Below are 15792 nucleotides of genomic sequence, written 5' to 3'. Positions count from 1 at the left end.
GAAGGGAATTTTAAGAAAATCCAAGTTCTGATCTCCCTGCCCTGGGCAGGGACACCTTCCACTATCCCAGGTTGCTCCAAGCCCTGTCCAACCCTGGCCTTGGACACTTCCAGAGATGGGGCAGCCACAGCTCCTCTGCCCAACCTGTGCCAGGGCCTCACAACCCTAACAGCATAATTTTTCTTCCTAATATCCACTCCAAATCTTTTTTAATTAACTTACATTGGAAGTTCAGTTTGGTTTTGGTCCAGATTGTGATCCTGATACCCTGAGATGCTCTTATGGATGGTCCACCCCTGTACATTCTGAAAGCTTGATCTCCAGCCAACATCTGAAGCCTGGAAATACACTTTATGAAAACATTATATATGAAGAGAATGTATTAGCCTATCGTGGGGTGATGGCCCCTCTGATAAGGCCTGATGGGTTGAAGGAGATGCCTCAGCCCCTGAAGGGGTGCTCCAGCCGAGGACAAAGGCTTTCAAACTGATAAGATTAACATAGGGTGGAGTGTTGTTTAAGGAATGACATGGCCCCCCTCTGCGATATCTCTATAACTGCTCAAAGGAGCCACCTTGCCTCAGGCACCTGCATTACCATCACTCTCCCAATAGATTGACTTAGCCACACAAACCACATGGAAGAAAAAAAAAAGGTATAAAAAGTGTTTGGAGTTTAAACTCCAGAAGGAGAGGGAGAAATGCCAATGTCTCTGTGAGGGGAACTGCTGCAGCTTCTCTTGGAACAATGTAGGGGTGAGGAGACCATGTGCTCTCTATTTTTTCTAACTTTACTTTCTTCCTTTCTTACTTTGATTCTTACTGTATAAGCATTTATTTTACTAAATGTGTTTTGCTACCTTAATACTAATAACTAACTTGCTTCACACTTTGCTACTTTATATTGGCTATTGCTTTTTGCTATTATTGCTTTTTGCTATTCTTACTTTATAAGACCAGCTCTGTTTTGCTTTATAGTAACTTGCTTCACTTTCAAGGTGTAGTTTCTTTCTTTTTCAACATGTATGTTGATAAGAAGCAGTTCTGCTCTTCCCTTTTGTTTTGTGTTACAGAGAGAGTGGTGGGCAAGATATTTTATTGTCTTATGTTCTGGATAAGTGTTTTAGGTGGCTGTGGTTTAGTTAGTAGTTCTTTGTTGCTGGTTTCTGTCTGTTGTGAAAATGGGATACATTGCTGTGCTGTAACTTGAGTTTAGTGTGTTTGTCTCTGTAGAATGTGTTTTGTGCTGGTTTCTTTTGGGGTCTTTTATTATCAACTAAATATAATCTTGCAGCTGAACTGGCTAAGCAGAACCCACAACAACTGTCACATATTTGTATTAATAAATGTTATTTCAGGAGCTGTTGTACGAAAAGCTTTTTCTGGCATTAAGTGTGGCTTCATGTTAGAAATCAGAATCCCTTCCAACCTGTGTGCTGTCCGTTAGTTGACAGACAGTGTTGGGTACATAAGGCTCTGACTGTCTAGAAGTGCTAAAAATTTTCTCCCTGGCTTAAGTGTGGTCCTCATATCAGGGGTTAGAAAACCTTCCAGCCTGTGTTCTGTCCTAGTTTGGCAGGCAGTGCTGGGTTCATAAGGCTTGAATTTTTCTGGAGAAGCTTAATGCTAATATTTCTCCCTGGCTGAAGTGAAGCTTCACATCAGAGGTCAGAACCCCTTCCATCCTGTGTGCTGTCAGTTAGAGGACAGACAGTGTTGGGTACATAAGGCTCTGATTGTCTGGAAGCACTTACAGCTCGTAACTTTTAATTATTACAGTTAAGACTAGAAATCTTTGCATTTCTGTCTCCCTCTTCCCTTTCACGTGACACCTATGACCCGACCAGAGCCTCTCAAATTATTGTAACATGTGTTTTGCTTCTAATATACTGCTGTCATTCATGGGGATTAATAGCTGTTATTAACCACCTGATTTGAAGGGAGAGGAGAAAACCATCTCCCCGTGCAAAACTCAGAGGGAACATTATTTACCTGCTAGCACTAACACACAATAAAAACAATTTCTGAGTAGATCTCACCTCACATACACAGACGACGATGTCACACCATGAATGATTTGTAATACTTTGGAGGCAAGACAAAACCAGACAGCAATGACAACCATGGGTATTGTCTCACAACCCCTCTTCAGTTAAGTAATGCTTGGGCAGATAAGCAAACTGATCAACCAAAGGCCTTGGTGAAGACTTTTGGGGGCACATGAGTGGTCAAACTCATTTTTGCTTGCCAGCAGATTGGTGGTGAGACTCACCACTGTCCTCAGAGCAGCTGCAAGGCTCATCAGGAACTCTGGCTGTCCAACAGGAGTCTAGGAAGCTCCATCATGTTTCTAGAAGATGTCTCATAGAATCACAGAACAGTTTGGGTAGGAAAGGACCCAAAAGATCATCTAGTTCCAACCCCAGCTACCATGGGGATGCTTCCCACTGGGTCAGGTTGCTCCAAGCCCCATCCAACCTGGCCTTGAACACTTCCAGGGATGGGACAGGCATAGCTTCTCTCGGAAACCTGTGCCAGGGCCTCCCCACACTCACAAGCAAGAATTTTTTGCTAACATCTATTCTAAATCTCTCCTCATTTAGTTTCCAACCACTCTCCCTTGCCACACTCAATGGTTCCAATCCAGCTTGGACAGACAGTGGCTAAGAGAAAACTTGCACCATTAGGCTTTAATCCATCACCATTCTGGTGTGACCTTGCTGGGTGACTGATGGACCAAAGTGCTTCTGAGTCAGTCCAAGCCAGGAGAACCTGTCCCTAGACATGCTCAGCAAGCTACCAATTTTTAACAAAAGCAAGAAGTCTGAATATAGAATGCCCTGCCATATTAGTAACTTCTTATCCCCATTTTGCTGAGAAGGCTCAGGGGGGTTGCTTTTCCTGTTTTTACTTCTTAATACTGTAATTTACTCAGACTGAAAGCACCTAGTACCAAAGACAAACCTGAGAACAGGACAGAAAATCAGGTTACAACAAACTTCCACTCTCCTGCTACAAAGTCTAACCCAAAATATTCCCGCACTCTCCACCAAGACCCTGTACAGGGCTACGGGAGGTCTGAAACACCGACCCTCTTCCAGCACAAGCTTCACATTCAACTGCACACTAAAGAATAACTTACATGTTTATAGACCTTGCTTGCACAGCACGGTGCTTGTAGGCTAGAGGCTCAAGTTCCTTTTTCTGATTCACTCCTTGAGTGAGTAAAACTATTTATTTGAACTCAAATCCACATGAGGTGCAGAACAGCTCAGGCTTCGGCTCAGTGCCAGCTGCACTCCCATTGTCCACCATATAAAAGCAGGTATCCTGGCATGGACACGGGAGGCATGAAACACAAAAAAGGACAAAACACTGCTTTTATAAGACACCTGCAGAAAAAAAGAATTAATGCAATAGCAGAAGTAAAAAAAAAAAAAAAAAAAAAAAAGGGAGATCTATATTTTGCCTTTCTTTCCTGTTGTCCTTTCTCTGGATCCCTTTACCTCTCGCCTTTTTGAGGTAGAGACAGAAGAACCAGCCTCTTCGCATTCAGCCTTTTCTCCATTCTCCACATACCTCTGTATTTAATACACGCCCTTCTGTAGACTTTTAACTTCCGATGCCTGAAGCTCAGCCAACATCCCTTATTAAATGAAGTTGGCTCTTTACCTGCTGAACTACAAAAATAATTAAAAACTACTCTTACGAGAAACACAGAGCTCCTAGGAATCCTAGAATGTTTTGTGTTGGAAGGGACTTTAAGGATGATCTAGTTCTACCCACCATGCCATGGACAGAAACACTATCCCAGGCTCCTCCAAGCCATGTCCAACCTGGCCTTGGACACTTCCAGGGATGGGGCAGCCACAGCTTCTCTGGGCAAACTGTGCCAGGGCCTGCCCACCCTCATAGACAAGAATTTTTTCCCAATACCCCATCTAACCCCACTCTCTGACAATTTAAGGCTATTAATATTCCTAAGGAGGCTGCTCATTTTCTCTGGACTCCTAAACTGGAAACCAGTTGGTACAAAGTCAGACCTGGGTTTTTCATCAACTACAATCCTCCAGCTGAAAACCATGGCAGTGAAGGAAATCCTCCTGAGTCTGTCAAATGTGTCAGTACTAGACCAAAGCATTAAGGTGGCATATCCAAGACTTGAGGCACATGCAGTCTCCCAGGCAAGATGCACTAAAGGTTTCTTGACTCTTTTCTGCAAGAACGAGTCCTGACCTTGTTGATTGGCACAGCAAATAATTTCAGTAACTATTTTGCTCATGTAGAAGTTCTCTGTCATTCCAGGTGAGTGGAGTATCACTGCATGAGGCATTTTCTCCCACCAACACCACATTCAGAAACACCCCACACATGAACAGCAGCTCACCCAAAGGAGTAATGGCAAGGAACAGCTCCAGGCTTTGGGAAGGGGGTTCCTGCATACATGTTTTGACACTTAAAGTGTATTATAAATGTACTGCCTTACAAGCAGTATCTGATGAGCTCTGCTCAAGATCACAGCCAAGGAGCAACAGACCCTGGAGTATAGTAGAGTACAAATGGGTTTTAACAGGGTATTTGGCTGTTACATCAGTATTAATCCCCTCAGTGGCTAAACTGTGGGAGGCTCATGAAACCTCTTCCTTTTCCCCACTGTATCAGTGAAAGGTCGTCAGCAATTTCCATCCAAGCAACTGTGCTTTGTGAATAACAGGACCATTCACAGAGTATAATTTTATGACCTCATTCAAGCAATTTTAGCCAAATTGTGCTTCCTTTTCTGAAGTGCAGTCTTTGGTGAGGAGAGATTGTTCACAGCCACAGAAGCAACAAAAATGCATGTTTTTTACTTCCACAATCTCCTTTTTTTGTGTCATTTATTTCCAGAATACCTGCTGTCCATCAAAACAATGCTTCTTCTCTGACAGAACCTATAAGCATCACTCAAAGACTGTGGTATCTCACAAGAGTTCAGTGGAAAACAAGAGGAAAAACTCCTGGGGTAGGTATCTGAAGTTTTCATCTGAGTACAGGGAGTGGATTAACTGAAAGGAAATCAAATAATCTCGAAGGTCTCAGCTCATTTCTGGTACAAGCAGGTGCAAATCCAAATACAGAGTCAAAGCCACATCCACAACATCTCTCTGAAAGCAGCAGGATTGTTGTACGAAACAACATCGTGGAATGGGTTGGTTTGGAAGGGATCTTAATGCTCATCTTGTTCCACCCCCTGCCATGGGCAGGGACACCTTCCACTGTCCCAGGCTGCTCCAAGCCCTGTCCAGCCTGGCCTTGGACACTTCTAGTGATGGGGCACCCACAGCTTCTCTGTGCAACCTGTGGCAGTGCCTGCACATCAGGATGTAGGGAAAAGTGGGGCAAAATAGTCACTAAAATTAAGGTGGGACAGCCCTAAGGCAGTTTGGTGAAGAAGAAAACCAAGAAACAGATATCTTGGATCTATGTCCCATTGCTTCCCAACTTTTCTTCTATGTGCCTGCATTCCTTTGCCTGTTTCATCTCACAAGGTGAGCTCTTCAGGACACTGACTGCATCTTGAAATTCTCTGAGCCTGGAGTCCTACCTGCTGCCAGGATTCACCTATAGTGAAGTGGCTGGCCTCCCATCTTCTATCTCCTTTCCACCCCAAAATTTAATGAGAGGTTCTGCTTCATGCCAAGCTTTGCATCGAAAGCAATCCCATTCCATTTATCACAAACACTGTCATAACCAAAGCATAAAAAAGAGGAGAGAAACAGAGATGGAGACAGAGATCCTCCTCCTGGCATGTATCTGAGACAGGAACCACTTGTGTGCCTGTAGACCAGCAGAAAGGTCTCCATCAGCTGAAGAAGGGACACCAAAATGACAGCATGATAGGTTTTTAAGGACAAAACAGAGGGGAAAATCATGGTCACAATAAAAGCAACTATTTTCCAAGCTACTTAAAACAGATTAAAATATAAGAAAAGCTTCTTGGCTGGCCCCTGCCTGCAGCAGAGCAGCAACAGACTTGAACAAAACCCTGGTTGCATTCCAGGTCTGATGCATTTAGGGAAGATGCGTGTTGTCCCTGAAAGACCCTGCCACCCCAGGCACAGCACACACTCTCACAGACACCCTTTGGCTCTCACAGTTACTAAATTTACTAGAAAGATTAAAAAAGGCTGTACTTTTCAGCAATAAAACCCTTTCCTGATGACATCACCACAGACTCCACCCACCCGTGGATTAATTAATAGGCTGCCCATTACCTATTAATTAGAAAACACTATTATGCAAACAATGAAAATTGATTAAACCTTTACTTTATTAATCTAACACAGTCTCTTCCTTTCTGTTCTCAAATACACCCCAGGCAAGCAACAACAATTTTTTAATCATAAAAGTGACAATCTATGGGCTGACACTTCTTTAAAGGATGTGTTTAATATCAAAATAAAATAAAGTAAACCTGCCTTGTCTCCTGAGTGTACCAGCAACAATGAGATGTTAACCCAATCTCCCCCAGCCTGCTGGGTTGAGGAAGATGGGACATTTCCTTCACAGAGATCTCATCCATCTCCCAGCAAGCTCCTTCTTCTTGTTGAGCATATCTGGGCACCCACAGTCCTGGCAAGATGTATCTCTGACCTTCACCTAAAGCAGCTTTATTGGAAATACAGAGTTCCTGGGCATCACAGAATCATAGAATCTTTTGGGTGGGGAGGAACTTTTAAAGGACCTCTAGTGCAATTCAGCTGCTATGGGCAAGAACATCTTCAACTGGATCAGGTTCACAGCCCTGTCTGAGCTGATCTTGAATATTTTCAGGGTTGGGGAATATACCACCTCTCTGGGCAACACTTGGAGGCACCACAACATCCCTCTTCTTTCTCCTCCCAATAACGACCTGTGTGTGCTCCCCAACAGCACCCTGCAGGGAGCACATGGTACCTCCTAAATCACAGCCTCCTCCTGAGATGCAGCATCTCCTCTGACTGCCTGGTGGTTTTCCTGCTGGTGTTTGTGTTTTACATCACGGCACAGACCTGCAACACAACACTGAAACAACTTTTAAGTGCCATACTCACTGTCACTGTGGCAAATCACGCTCTGGTTCACATCTTACCCCTTGCCTTTCTCTTCTCCAGCAGAGAGAGACCCTGTTTATCCCAGGCTGTGTGTTCAGAGCCAGGGCACAGCAAGCAGGGCTGGGAGTGCCCTGCACCACCGATATCATTGGCCACCAGTGTGAAGGACAGGGGCTGGATGCCTTGTTTTGCAGTTCTTGACATGACTCAGAACAGCCTGGGCATTACATTTGGAACAAGTGATTAAAAAACCCAACTACTCCTCACTACCATGCAGGAATAACACTCCCAGCAGAGCAACCAGAGCTGCACCCTTGTAAATGAGAGCAAAATTAGGGATGCACCGAGGGCTGGTACCGAGGGTTGTTTCTTGGGTATGTGGAAATGGGAATAAGGGATTGGAAAACCCTGGAGGGGAATCACGCAGTCTGCACCTAACGATGCTTTGAACTCCAGCACACGGTCACTTCCAGCCAAAAAACCCTTCTCCAAGGTGTCTGTGTCCTGCTGGCCAGTATTTGCAGGCATTAGATGTCTGGAGAAATCTTCATAGGCATGGCAGGCATTTTGGAGGTGCCCAGAACCTCAATCATATTTTATATCTAACTCAAGCATTAAAAAAAGCAGCTTGGATTTTCCTGGTAGGGAGGGAATCCTGGTGGGAAGAAGGAAACGGGATTTCAAAGGAATAAACAGAGAGCAGAGGAAGGGTTTGAAGGGGAAGGGAGGAGGCCTCTGGACTCAAAGCAAAAAATTACAGGAAAAATAACTTGATCAGATGGTTCCCTGGGGATTTGAGGCCCTAAAATTCCACTGACCTTTACCTATAGACAAGCAAAGAAGCCAAACCGTCAGAGAGACCTCAAAGATCCACACTTGACAGGCTGTGATCACTAGTGCACGGACATCAGCTGGCTTTACAAACCACTATCACAGGAAGTAGATGGCAAATTCTCCTCTATTTTATGGAAAACTCCACACTGCTGTAGCCCCACCTTTCCAGGTGCCCCACAAACTTCCCAGAGCTTGGGAGAAAAGTAAGATTTCTGCTTCCCTAGTTGTGAAAAACAGCACAGGAATTCAATTGGCAGATAAACACAGCGAAGCCTGTGTGTTTGGATAGTCCCACACAGGATTAATTCATGGGCTTCACAGCTGAGGACCAGATGCACAGGGATTCTAGACCTTATTTAGGTATCAACCAAAATCAATTTCATGTATCTCAGACTAGAGTGCCTTGGTCAAGGTCACACACAGAACTTAAACAGAACTCACACCATGGAAGTCACCTGAAATAATTTGTGAAGAACTCACAGAGGATTTAGAAGGGAGAATAAAATCCACTCTCCCTCTCAGCTCTAAATTACTTAGCATTAATCCAATCCTGCTCTGTTCTAAAACACCAACCCAGCCAAGCAGCTGGATCTCAAGCCTTGCCCTTTTCTCATTAGCAGAAATTAGCACCACCACAACATTCAGCTCCAGTCTCCCAGCAGATGGGACTGAGATGTGCACTTGCTCCTCCCTTGTGCTGCCCATTCCAAGCCCTCTCTCTTTGGAGCCACTCCCAGCCACCACCAACAACTGCATAGTACACAGTGATCCCACATCCTAGTGGGATCACAGAATCACAGAATTATTTAGGCTGGAAAAGACCTCGAATGTCATCAAGTCCATCCTGTGCCTGATGCCCACCTTGTCACCTAGTAAAGAGCACTGAGTGCCATGTCCAGTCATTCCTTGGACACGTCCAGGGATGGGGACTACAAACCTCCCTGTGCAGCCCCTTCCAATGCCTGATCACACTTTTCAGAAAGATAGACACTCCTTGGCTCTTGTTAGGGTAACTGGATGACCAGCAGTCTAAGGCTCCTCATGTCTTTCCAACTGCCCAGAAATTCTTTTATTGACCTCTTTCATTCCAGGTGATTATTCCACTCATGCCAACCCATCACTGCTTTCTATAAAGTTTGCCAAGATCAAAGCAGCAATCTTTGGGGCTCAGAGGAAAATCCAAGCCATCCCTTGTTTTGAACTTTTTGTTTATTTTGTACAAGTTTTATAAGACAAAAATCTGAATGTCTGGATAGTTAGTGCAAGTCAGGGTCATTTCACTGCAGACATCAACATCTTCCACCTCCTTAAGGAGGGAGACATCAGAAGACCTGCAGGTACTGGCTTTGGGCATTGGCTGAACGTTGTATCATTACAATTCCCCATCCATATTGCAGTGAGGTCCACAGACCTTGCCAAGGGGGCATAATATCATGCTAGGCCAGCTATTGCTGCTTTACTTAGAACATCAAAGAAAATCCCTGCCCCAGAAAAGCAAAGAAATGCTCCAGGGACAAGGCAGTGGAAACACAAAACCTGGAGTGACCTGTTGTGGTCACATAGGGAGGTAGTGGCCAAGGGAGGGAAAAATCCAAGTGTCCCCTCAGGGGTTCCCCACCTCCTGGGATGAATTCCAGTTCCCAATATCAGCTTTTTGCTACCTGGCCTTACATTACATCCACCACAAGCTGACCTGTCTGTAGATACTTGCTCTGCAGCAAGTGTGGAGGTCAGCAGCATTCCCCATAAGAGCTGACCAATACCAGCATGCAGGAGGAATCATAAAGGAGTTTGAGTTGGAAGTGACATTCAAAGATCATCTAATTCGACCTCCTGCCATGAACAGGGACATCTTCAATGAGATCAGGTTGCTTAGAGCCCCTGGTCTTCAATGTTTCCAGGGATGGAGCACCCATTAGCAATCTGGGCAACCTGTGCCAGTGTTTTACCAGCCTCATTGTAAAAACCTTCATCCTTAGATGTAGTTTAAATGGTCTGTCATTTAGTTTAAAACCACTACCTCTTGCCCTATTGTGATAGACCCTGCTAAGGACTGTACCCAACTTTCCTGTAGCCCCTTTAAGCCCTGGAAGGGGCTGAGGTCTCCCTGGAGCCTTTTCATCTGCAGGCTGAACAACCCCAACTCTCTCAGCATTTCCTCATGGGAGAGGGACTCTATCTTATCTACAGTCCCCTGTAAGCCAAGGTGATCTCAGCAAGCTCCAGCACGTGGCTGAGGGATGTATAAGGGTCTGTGCTCTGGGACAGTGGTCCAACATGAGTAACAAAGCGTGTACAAGCCTGTTTGTGTGTGCCTTTGTGATTGTGTGGGCACATATTGTGCAACCATCTCCTCCCAGACTCGTACATGCATCTTCCCATCTCCTCCAACACCAAGCACAGCCCTGCCTGGATGTAAATCCACACCAACTCCAACACCTTCATCACTCATCTCTGTCCTTCTGTCTTCCCATTTGGGCACCACAGAATGGGAAACAGCCTTGCAATAATGACTATAATTACAGCTTTGTAGGTCTTAAATGTAGCTGAGAAAGATGCACCTCCTCTTCATGACATTTCCAGTATGACATATCACAACAAATGGCCCAAGGGAAGTCTGTGGAGCTGGACATAAAAGTTTTAATGTGCTCATGATAAAGTTTCTTAGTACTTACTGTTCATTGCCAAAAAACTGGGCTGCTTCCTCATGCTTGCATCACTACCCAGGCATGCATTCTCAACTGTTTTATGCCAGGAGTTCTGCAAAATCCACCTGCTCTTTGGAGTATTTATGACTTTACAATAAAAGAGGGCTATGTTCCTTTCCTGTTCCATTTAAAATAAAATAAAAAATTAGAGAGTAGACAGGCAGCTACGAATTTCTGAGGTTTGAGAGCCCATAATCAGAGATGAACTCACCCAAAATAGAAGGAAACAACCCGGAAACAAGGCCCCTGAACTGTTTCTCATTCATTTTTAGCAGGCAAACCAGGTGAGCAGAGCAACTGCTATTTACCCTCTGAGTCACGGGAAACAGCACCCAAAACAGAAGCCTTGCAAGACTGACCAAAAAAAAATTATACAAACGATTTGAGGCAAGTCTCAGGGCTTGCAAACTCCCTGTGAAGTCCAGGCTTTGGATAACGAGGAGCTCCAAGCTGAGGTCAGGCTGCTTCCGAGCACCTGCACTTAGCCATGCATCATTGACCAAATTCTGCTTGAGGCATCAAAGCCCCACAGACGTCACCAGCTGCACAGTCTGGCCCAGTAACCCGTAATTTCTCTGTAATCAGAAGCAACAGGGTGAGAGTTTTAGTGGCCATACATAATTCATGTCTTCTGGCATGGCTGGGAAGTGGGAGTTGAGCACCACAGCTGGCAGAACCAGCCAAGGAATGGGACACCCCAATATCCAAGGATGAGCTCCAAGTGTCCTGTAGTATCCCAAAGGAAATTGGGAGAGTGTGATCCTCTCCCTCCCTGCTCCCCCACAACATATCCCAGTTTTTTTTCCCCACATTCCCCATGCAGCAGTAACACATGGATAGTTTCACTGTGGCTTCTACCAACATGCTTGTGGGTACCTGCTGCTCCTGAGCATGGACGAGGGCTGAGCATCCTGCTCCCACACACAGCCTCTCTGTCACGGAGAATGAAAAAGGCCAGTTGAGTAGTTGATCAGCTGTAAGCACCATTCAGTACTCCAGGTATGACACGCCTCACACTCTCAAGGTCTCTGTGGTAGCTGGAGAACACACAATGGAGTTGCTCCCTTGCAGGCTGTTGCTGCTACTTTCCTTCCCACTTCTACTGCTGGTCCACCATCGACCTCACCATCGCCATCATAGGTAGTTTCCTGCTATCCAACCTCCAGTATGCACGGCCAGACACCAGCTCCAGCCCTCACTCCAGCTAAGACATCCCCCTCCTTATCCCCACACCCAGGGAAGCTGCCTTTATTCCACTTTTCCCTTTATATTTCCCTGTGTGTTCTTCCCCAGCCCACTCTGATCCCTCCCATCCCCTGCTCTTGGTTTTGGACATTCCCAGAAATCCCTGAGGGCAAAACTTATACCAAGGTTTACACTATTCCAAAATACTCTTCTCCCTAAAACTATAATAAACTCACTTCACCAAGGGCAATCACGGCCTTTATCTCATGGGGGTTTCCAGAAAGAGATTCCCTCCCCTGGAACCTCATGGGTGGGTTTCACATCAGAGCCAAGGCTCTACCAGGTCCCTTCCATATGCAGAGTGTCAGATTCACTGGCACAAGACCCAAACTGGGAACACCTACCAAGGACTCCCTCCTCTGTTTTATATCAAAAAGACACAGGACTGAGACCAGAAATCATTCAGATGCACCTATCCAGGACACCAACCATTATTCCATCAGGTCACACTTGGTGAAGCCACAGCAGCTGCTCCTTTAAAAGGTCCCCGTTCCTGTAAGCCAAGGATGCTCATTGTGGCAGCTGCAACCCAAGCACCAGCAGCAGGAACCTTCTGCCAGAAAAGTGCAGCCAATAAAACTTCCCAAAAATGAGGGTTAGGTCCTGCTGCAGCCAAAATATTTGGATTTCTCTGGGAGGAGGGCTCTCCATTCGGCACAGTGGATCATGATCACATAAATATCAGCCCTGATTGAACTGCACAGGGCATGACATTTACCACCAGGATGTAACCTTTGCATACATCTCCTTCAAGTGATTAGTGCTGAGCACACCCCGTGCCATTTAGCCATCACTGCTGAATGATGATCAGATTAAGTCATGACAGAGCTGACAAAAAAATGTGCTAACAGAGTACATGGAGAGCACCAGCCAGCACTTCCCATTCTGACCACGAGCCAAGAGCAGTGGTGGGAGCAAGGAGAGCATCAGCATTTGAGGTTGCCTAAGCAGGGCAGACCAGGCAGTCAAGGAGTGATGTCTGCTACTGAAAATCCTGCCAAAAAATAAGAGAAAACTATTCTGAAAAGCACCTTAAGTCAGCAGACAGCAAGCAGAAGAGACGAGGGCAGAAGGCACAAATTGAGACCCATCAGAAAATCTCTGCAAGAACTGGTTTCCTACAGAAAACAGGATCTCTATCAACAGTCCTCTTTGAACAGAGAGCTTAAAGTGCTGCTCAGGAGAACTGTTTTCAAAAATTTCACTCTAAATTTGAGGTTTGCTGTTGGAGAGGAAGACTAATGTACCCCAAGCCTTGCTAAGGCTATGTTTATCTGCTCAGAGGATGGGAAATATCACTTGCTTCTTCCCTGTCTCTGTTCTGAACCTGTGCAGCCTGGCAGGTATCACAAACTTCTTCAATACCCCTCCCACTTACCCAAGGTGCAGCAAAGGGTGAGCCCCATGCCTTGACTGGGGTGCAAGACCCTGGAATGATCTTGGTCAGACCATATGTCATTCCTTGTGCTGTTTGCATACATGATGGATGGAGACCCAAGGAGAAGAGGATTTCAGAGGGAAAAACTCAGTTACAGCTGCTCAGCTTGAATAATCTTTACTGCCACTGTCACTAACCAAGGACTACCTCTAGCCACCACTAGTTCTTCCCCTGCACATTCCTCCTCAGTCTAAAGATCAGACAGACACAAACACCCCTGGTTCCCCAGAAAAGTCAGGAGCTTTGGGCAGTGCATCATGCAGCAACACCTCCAAAAAACCCGTATCCTTCACCCCACTCCATGTCCTGGGATACAAGCAGCCAAAATGCACAAAACACAGCCACATGTCTCAAAAACACACCACTACCCAAGCCCTCCATCCCCTTCCCACACACAGAGCAGACCACAGACATCACTCTTCACTGCACGTTTGGTACTGGGCTATAAGGGGTTAAACTTTATGTGCTCAAAAACAACATTATCAACCCAAAAAAGGAGGCAGAAGGGTGGGACAACATGCCCTACCCCAAGCTTTCCACTCCTATACTCAGGGAGATCTCACCTGAATTCTTATATAAACCTAACCAAGCCCCCAGGCGTGCCAAGAAAATGAAAACAAAAACTAAGAAAGTGAAAAAAAAACCCTCAGGAAATTAAAATTAAATCTGACCAAAAAAAATAAAACCTAAGAAAATTAAAACAAAAACTACCTCCTGCAATCTGATGGTCCCTGGATCAGTTGCTGTACGTCCTCACGAGTTTTTGGGGAGGACACCTCCACATCAGGAAATAATCAACCGTATCAAAATGACTGCACCCCATCTTCTGCCTGCAAGAGCTCCAGCTGGTGGGATTTTTTCCTACAGCAGTTTGACTCAGAGGTCTGGCCAGACTCGCAGCTCTCAAATTCGTTTAATAAATCATCTCCTAACCCCGCCCAGAAGCAAAAGGCAAATCTGTGTCTCCCAGGCACCTCCTCATTGGACTAACGTGCCTCTTGCTAATGACCCTGCGAGGAATAGCACAGCTCGAGTGACGTGTTTATGAAGATAAATATTTTAACTTCACAGTTAGTGCTGTAAACTCGTTCCAGCCGGAGAGTCTCTTAAGTTGGTTCCAAAAGAAAATGCCTTGATAATTAATTTTTTCTTTTTTTTTTTCAAAAGGCTATGGAATATTAATTCCAGTGAAATACGTTGCACGTCTTTCAGGTGCAATTAGTAGCCACTGGTGGATGGAAAAAAACCCGGCTGGTGAAGCCCAGGGAAGGGATGAGAGTGATTTCTCCCCTCGGCAGAGGGAATGCAGCGCTCTGCCCTATCTAATCTCACTATAGCAACGGGAAGACCTTGGCAACCCTGATCTTTACAGTTATTAAGATGGGAGCGGGAAGAGTCGGGAGCACAGTGCCGAGGGATGCTCAGCCAAGGGGCTGACTACCGAGGACATAAAGCATCCTGTCTCTCTCATTGGGGGATGGAGGGTCTGCCAAGCTCTCAGGGAGGGGCAGTAGCCCAAAACTTTCTTGTGGTGTTTTTTTATGCCAAAGAGGAGACATGCATCTCCCCATTATACCCTGGAGAAGGATGTCCAAGTTCTGCTGCTTGGAACCTGCTGGAGCAGGTCCAGAGGAGGCTACAGAGATGCTCTGAGGGCTGGAGCCCCTCTGCTCTGAAGCCAGGCTGGGAGAGCTGGGGGTGTTCATGTGGAGAAGAGAAGGCTCCGGGGAGACCTGAGAGCCCCTTCCAGTGCCTAAAAGGGCTTACAAGAAAGACAGGGGTGAGATTTTTAGCAGGGCCAACTGCAAAAGAACAAGTGTGATGGTTTTGAACATAGAAAGGGTAGGTTTGGATTAAATAGCAGGGATATTTTTATGCTGAGGGTGGTGAGGCACAGGTTGCCCAGAGAAGTCAAGGCTGCCCCATCCCTGGAAACATTCAAGGTCAGGCTGCATGAAGCTCTGAGCAACCTGATCTAGTTGAAGATGTCCCTCCTCATAGGGGGTTGGAGAAGATGACCTCCCAACTCAAACCCTTCTATAGTTCCTCAATTCCCCAAAAGTTACAAGAAGGAGATGCTGCTGTCAGGACCAGCAGCCAGCCACTCAGCCTCAGCCCCCTGATCTCAGCCCCCAGATTCAGCCATGGGGACGTGCCCAGACAGGATGGGGACAAGGAGCCTCCCCCTTAACTGCCACCCAGCCTGGGGCTGGCAGAGACCTGCCCCACTGCCACCTCAGCACTGCCTTCAGAGATTGCTCACTCTCAGCTCCCGCCAGGATGATTCACTCACAAATGCAAAGGCACAGAGTACTCAGATCAGTTTATTGCAAAATACTCCATCTTTGTGACTGCCTGGCACAGAGCCACTTCAGTCCTGGACTCCCAAACAGCGGGGACAGCCCCAGGGTTAACTTGGATGCCACTTTAGCTCCTGGCCACAGCTTGGTCCCACCTGGACAGAGCAGAGAGCTGCAAGACTGCTCCCCTATCCA

At 46.0% G+C, this 15792-nt stretch overlaps 1 protein-coding gene across 2 annotated transcripts in view; it reads right to left on the bottom strand.

The window, feature by feature from the left end:
* ZBTB7C (zinc finger and BTB domain containing 7C) overlaps positions 1 to 15792 on the bottom strand; it is a 159574-nt gene that overhangs the window by 120725 nt on the left and 23057 nt on the right. The window contains exon 1 of one of the 2 annotated variants that reach the window (XM_071580901.1): positions 14009 to 14079. The exons of the other annotated variant lie outside the window; for it this stretch is intronic. The gene's annotated coding sequence lies outside the window, so the exon portion shown is untranslated. Of the gene's footprint in view, positions 1 to 14008; positions 14080 to 15792 lie in introns of those variants that run through there. 2 annotated transcript variants of the gene reach the window in all.

This window comes from Pithys albifrons, chromosome Z (genome assembly GCF_047495875.1).
Source record: "Pithys albifrons albifrons isolate INPA30051 chromosome Z, PitAlb_v1, whole genome shotgun sequence".
NCBI lineage: Eukaryota > Metazoa > Chordata > Aves > Passeriformes > Thamnophilidae > Pithys > Pithys albifrons.
The sequence above is the reverse complement of the archived record's forward strand: the minus strand, read 5'-3'. Positions and strand labels throughout refer to the sequence as shown.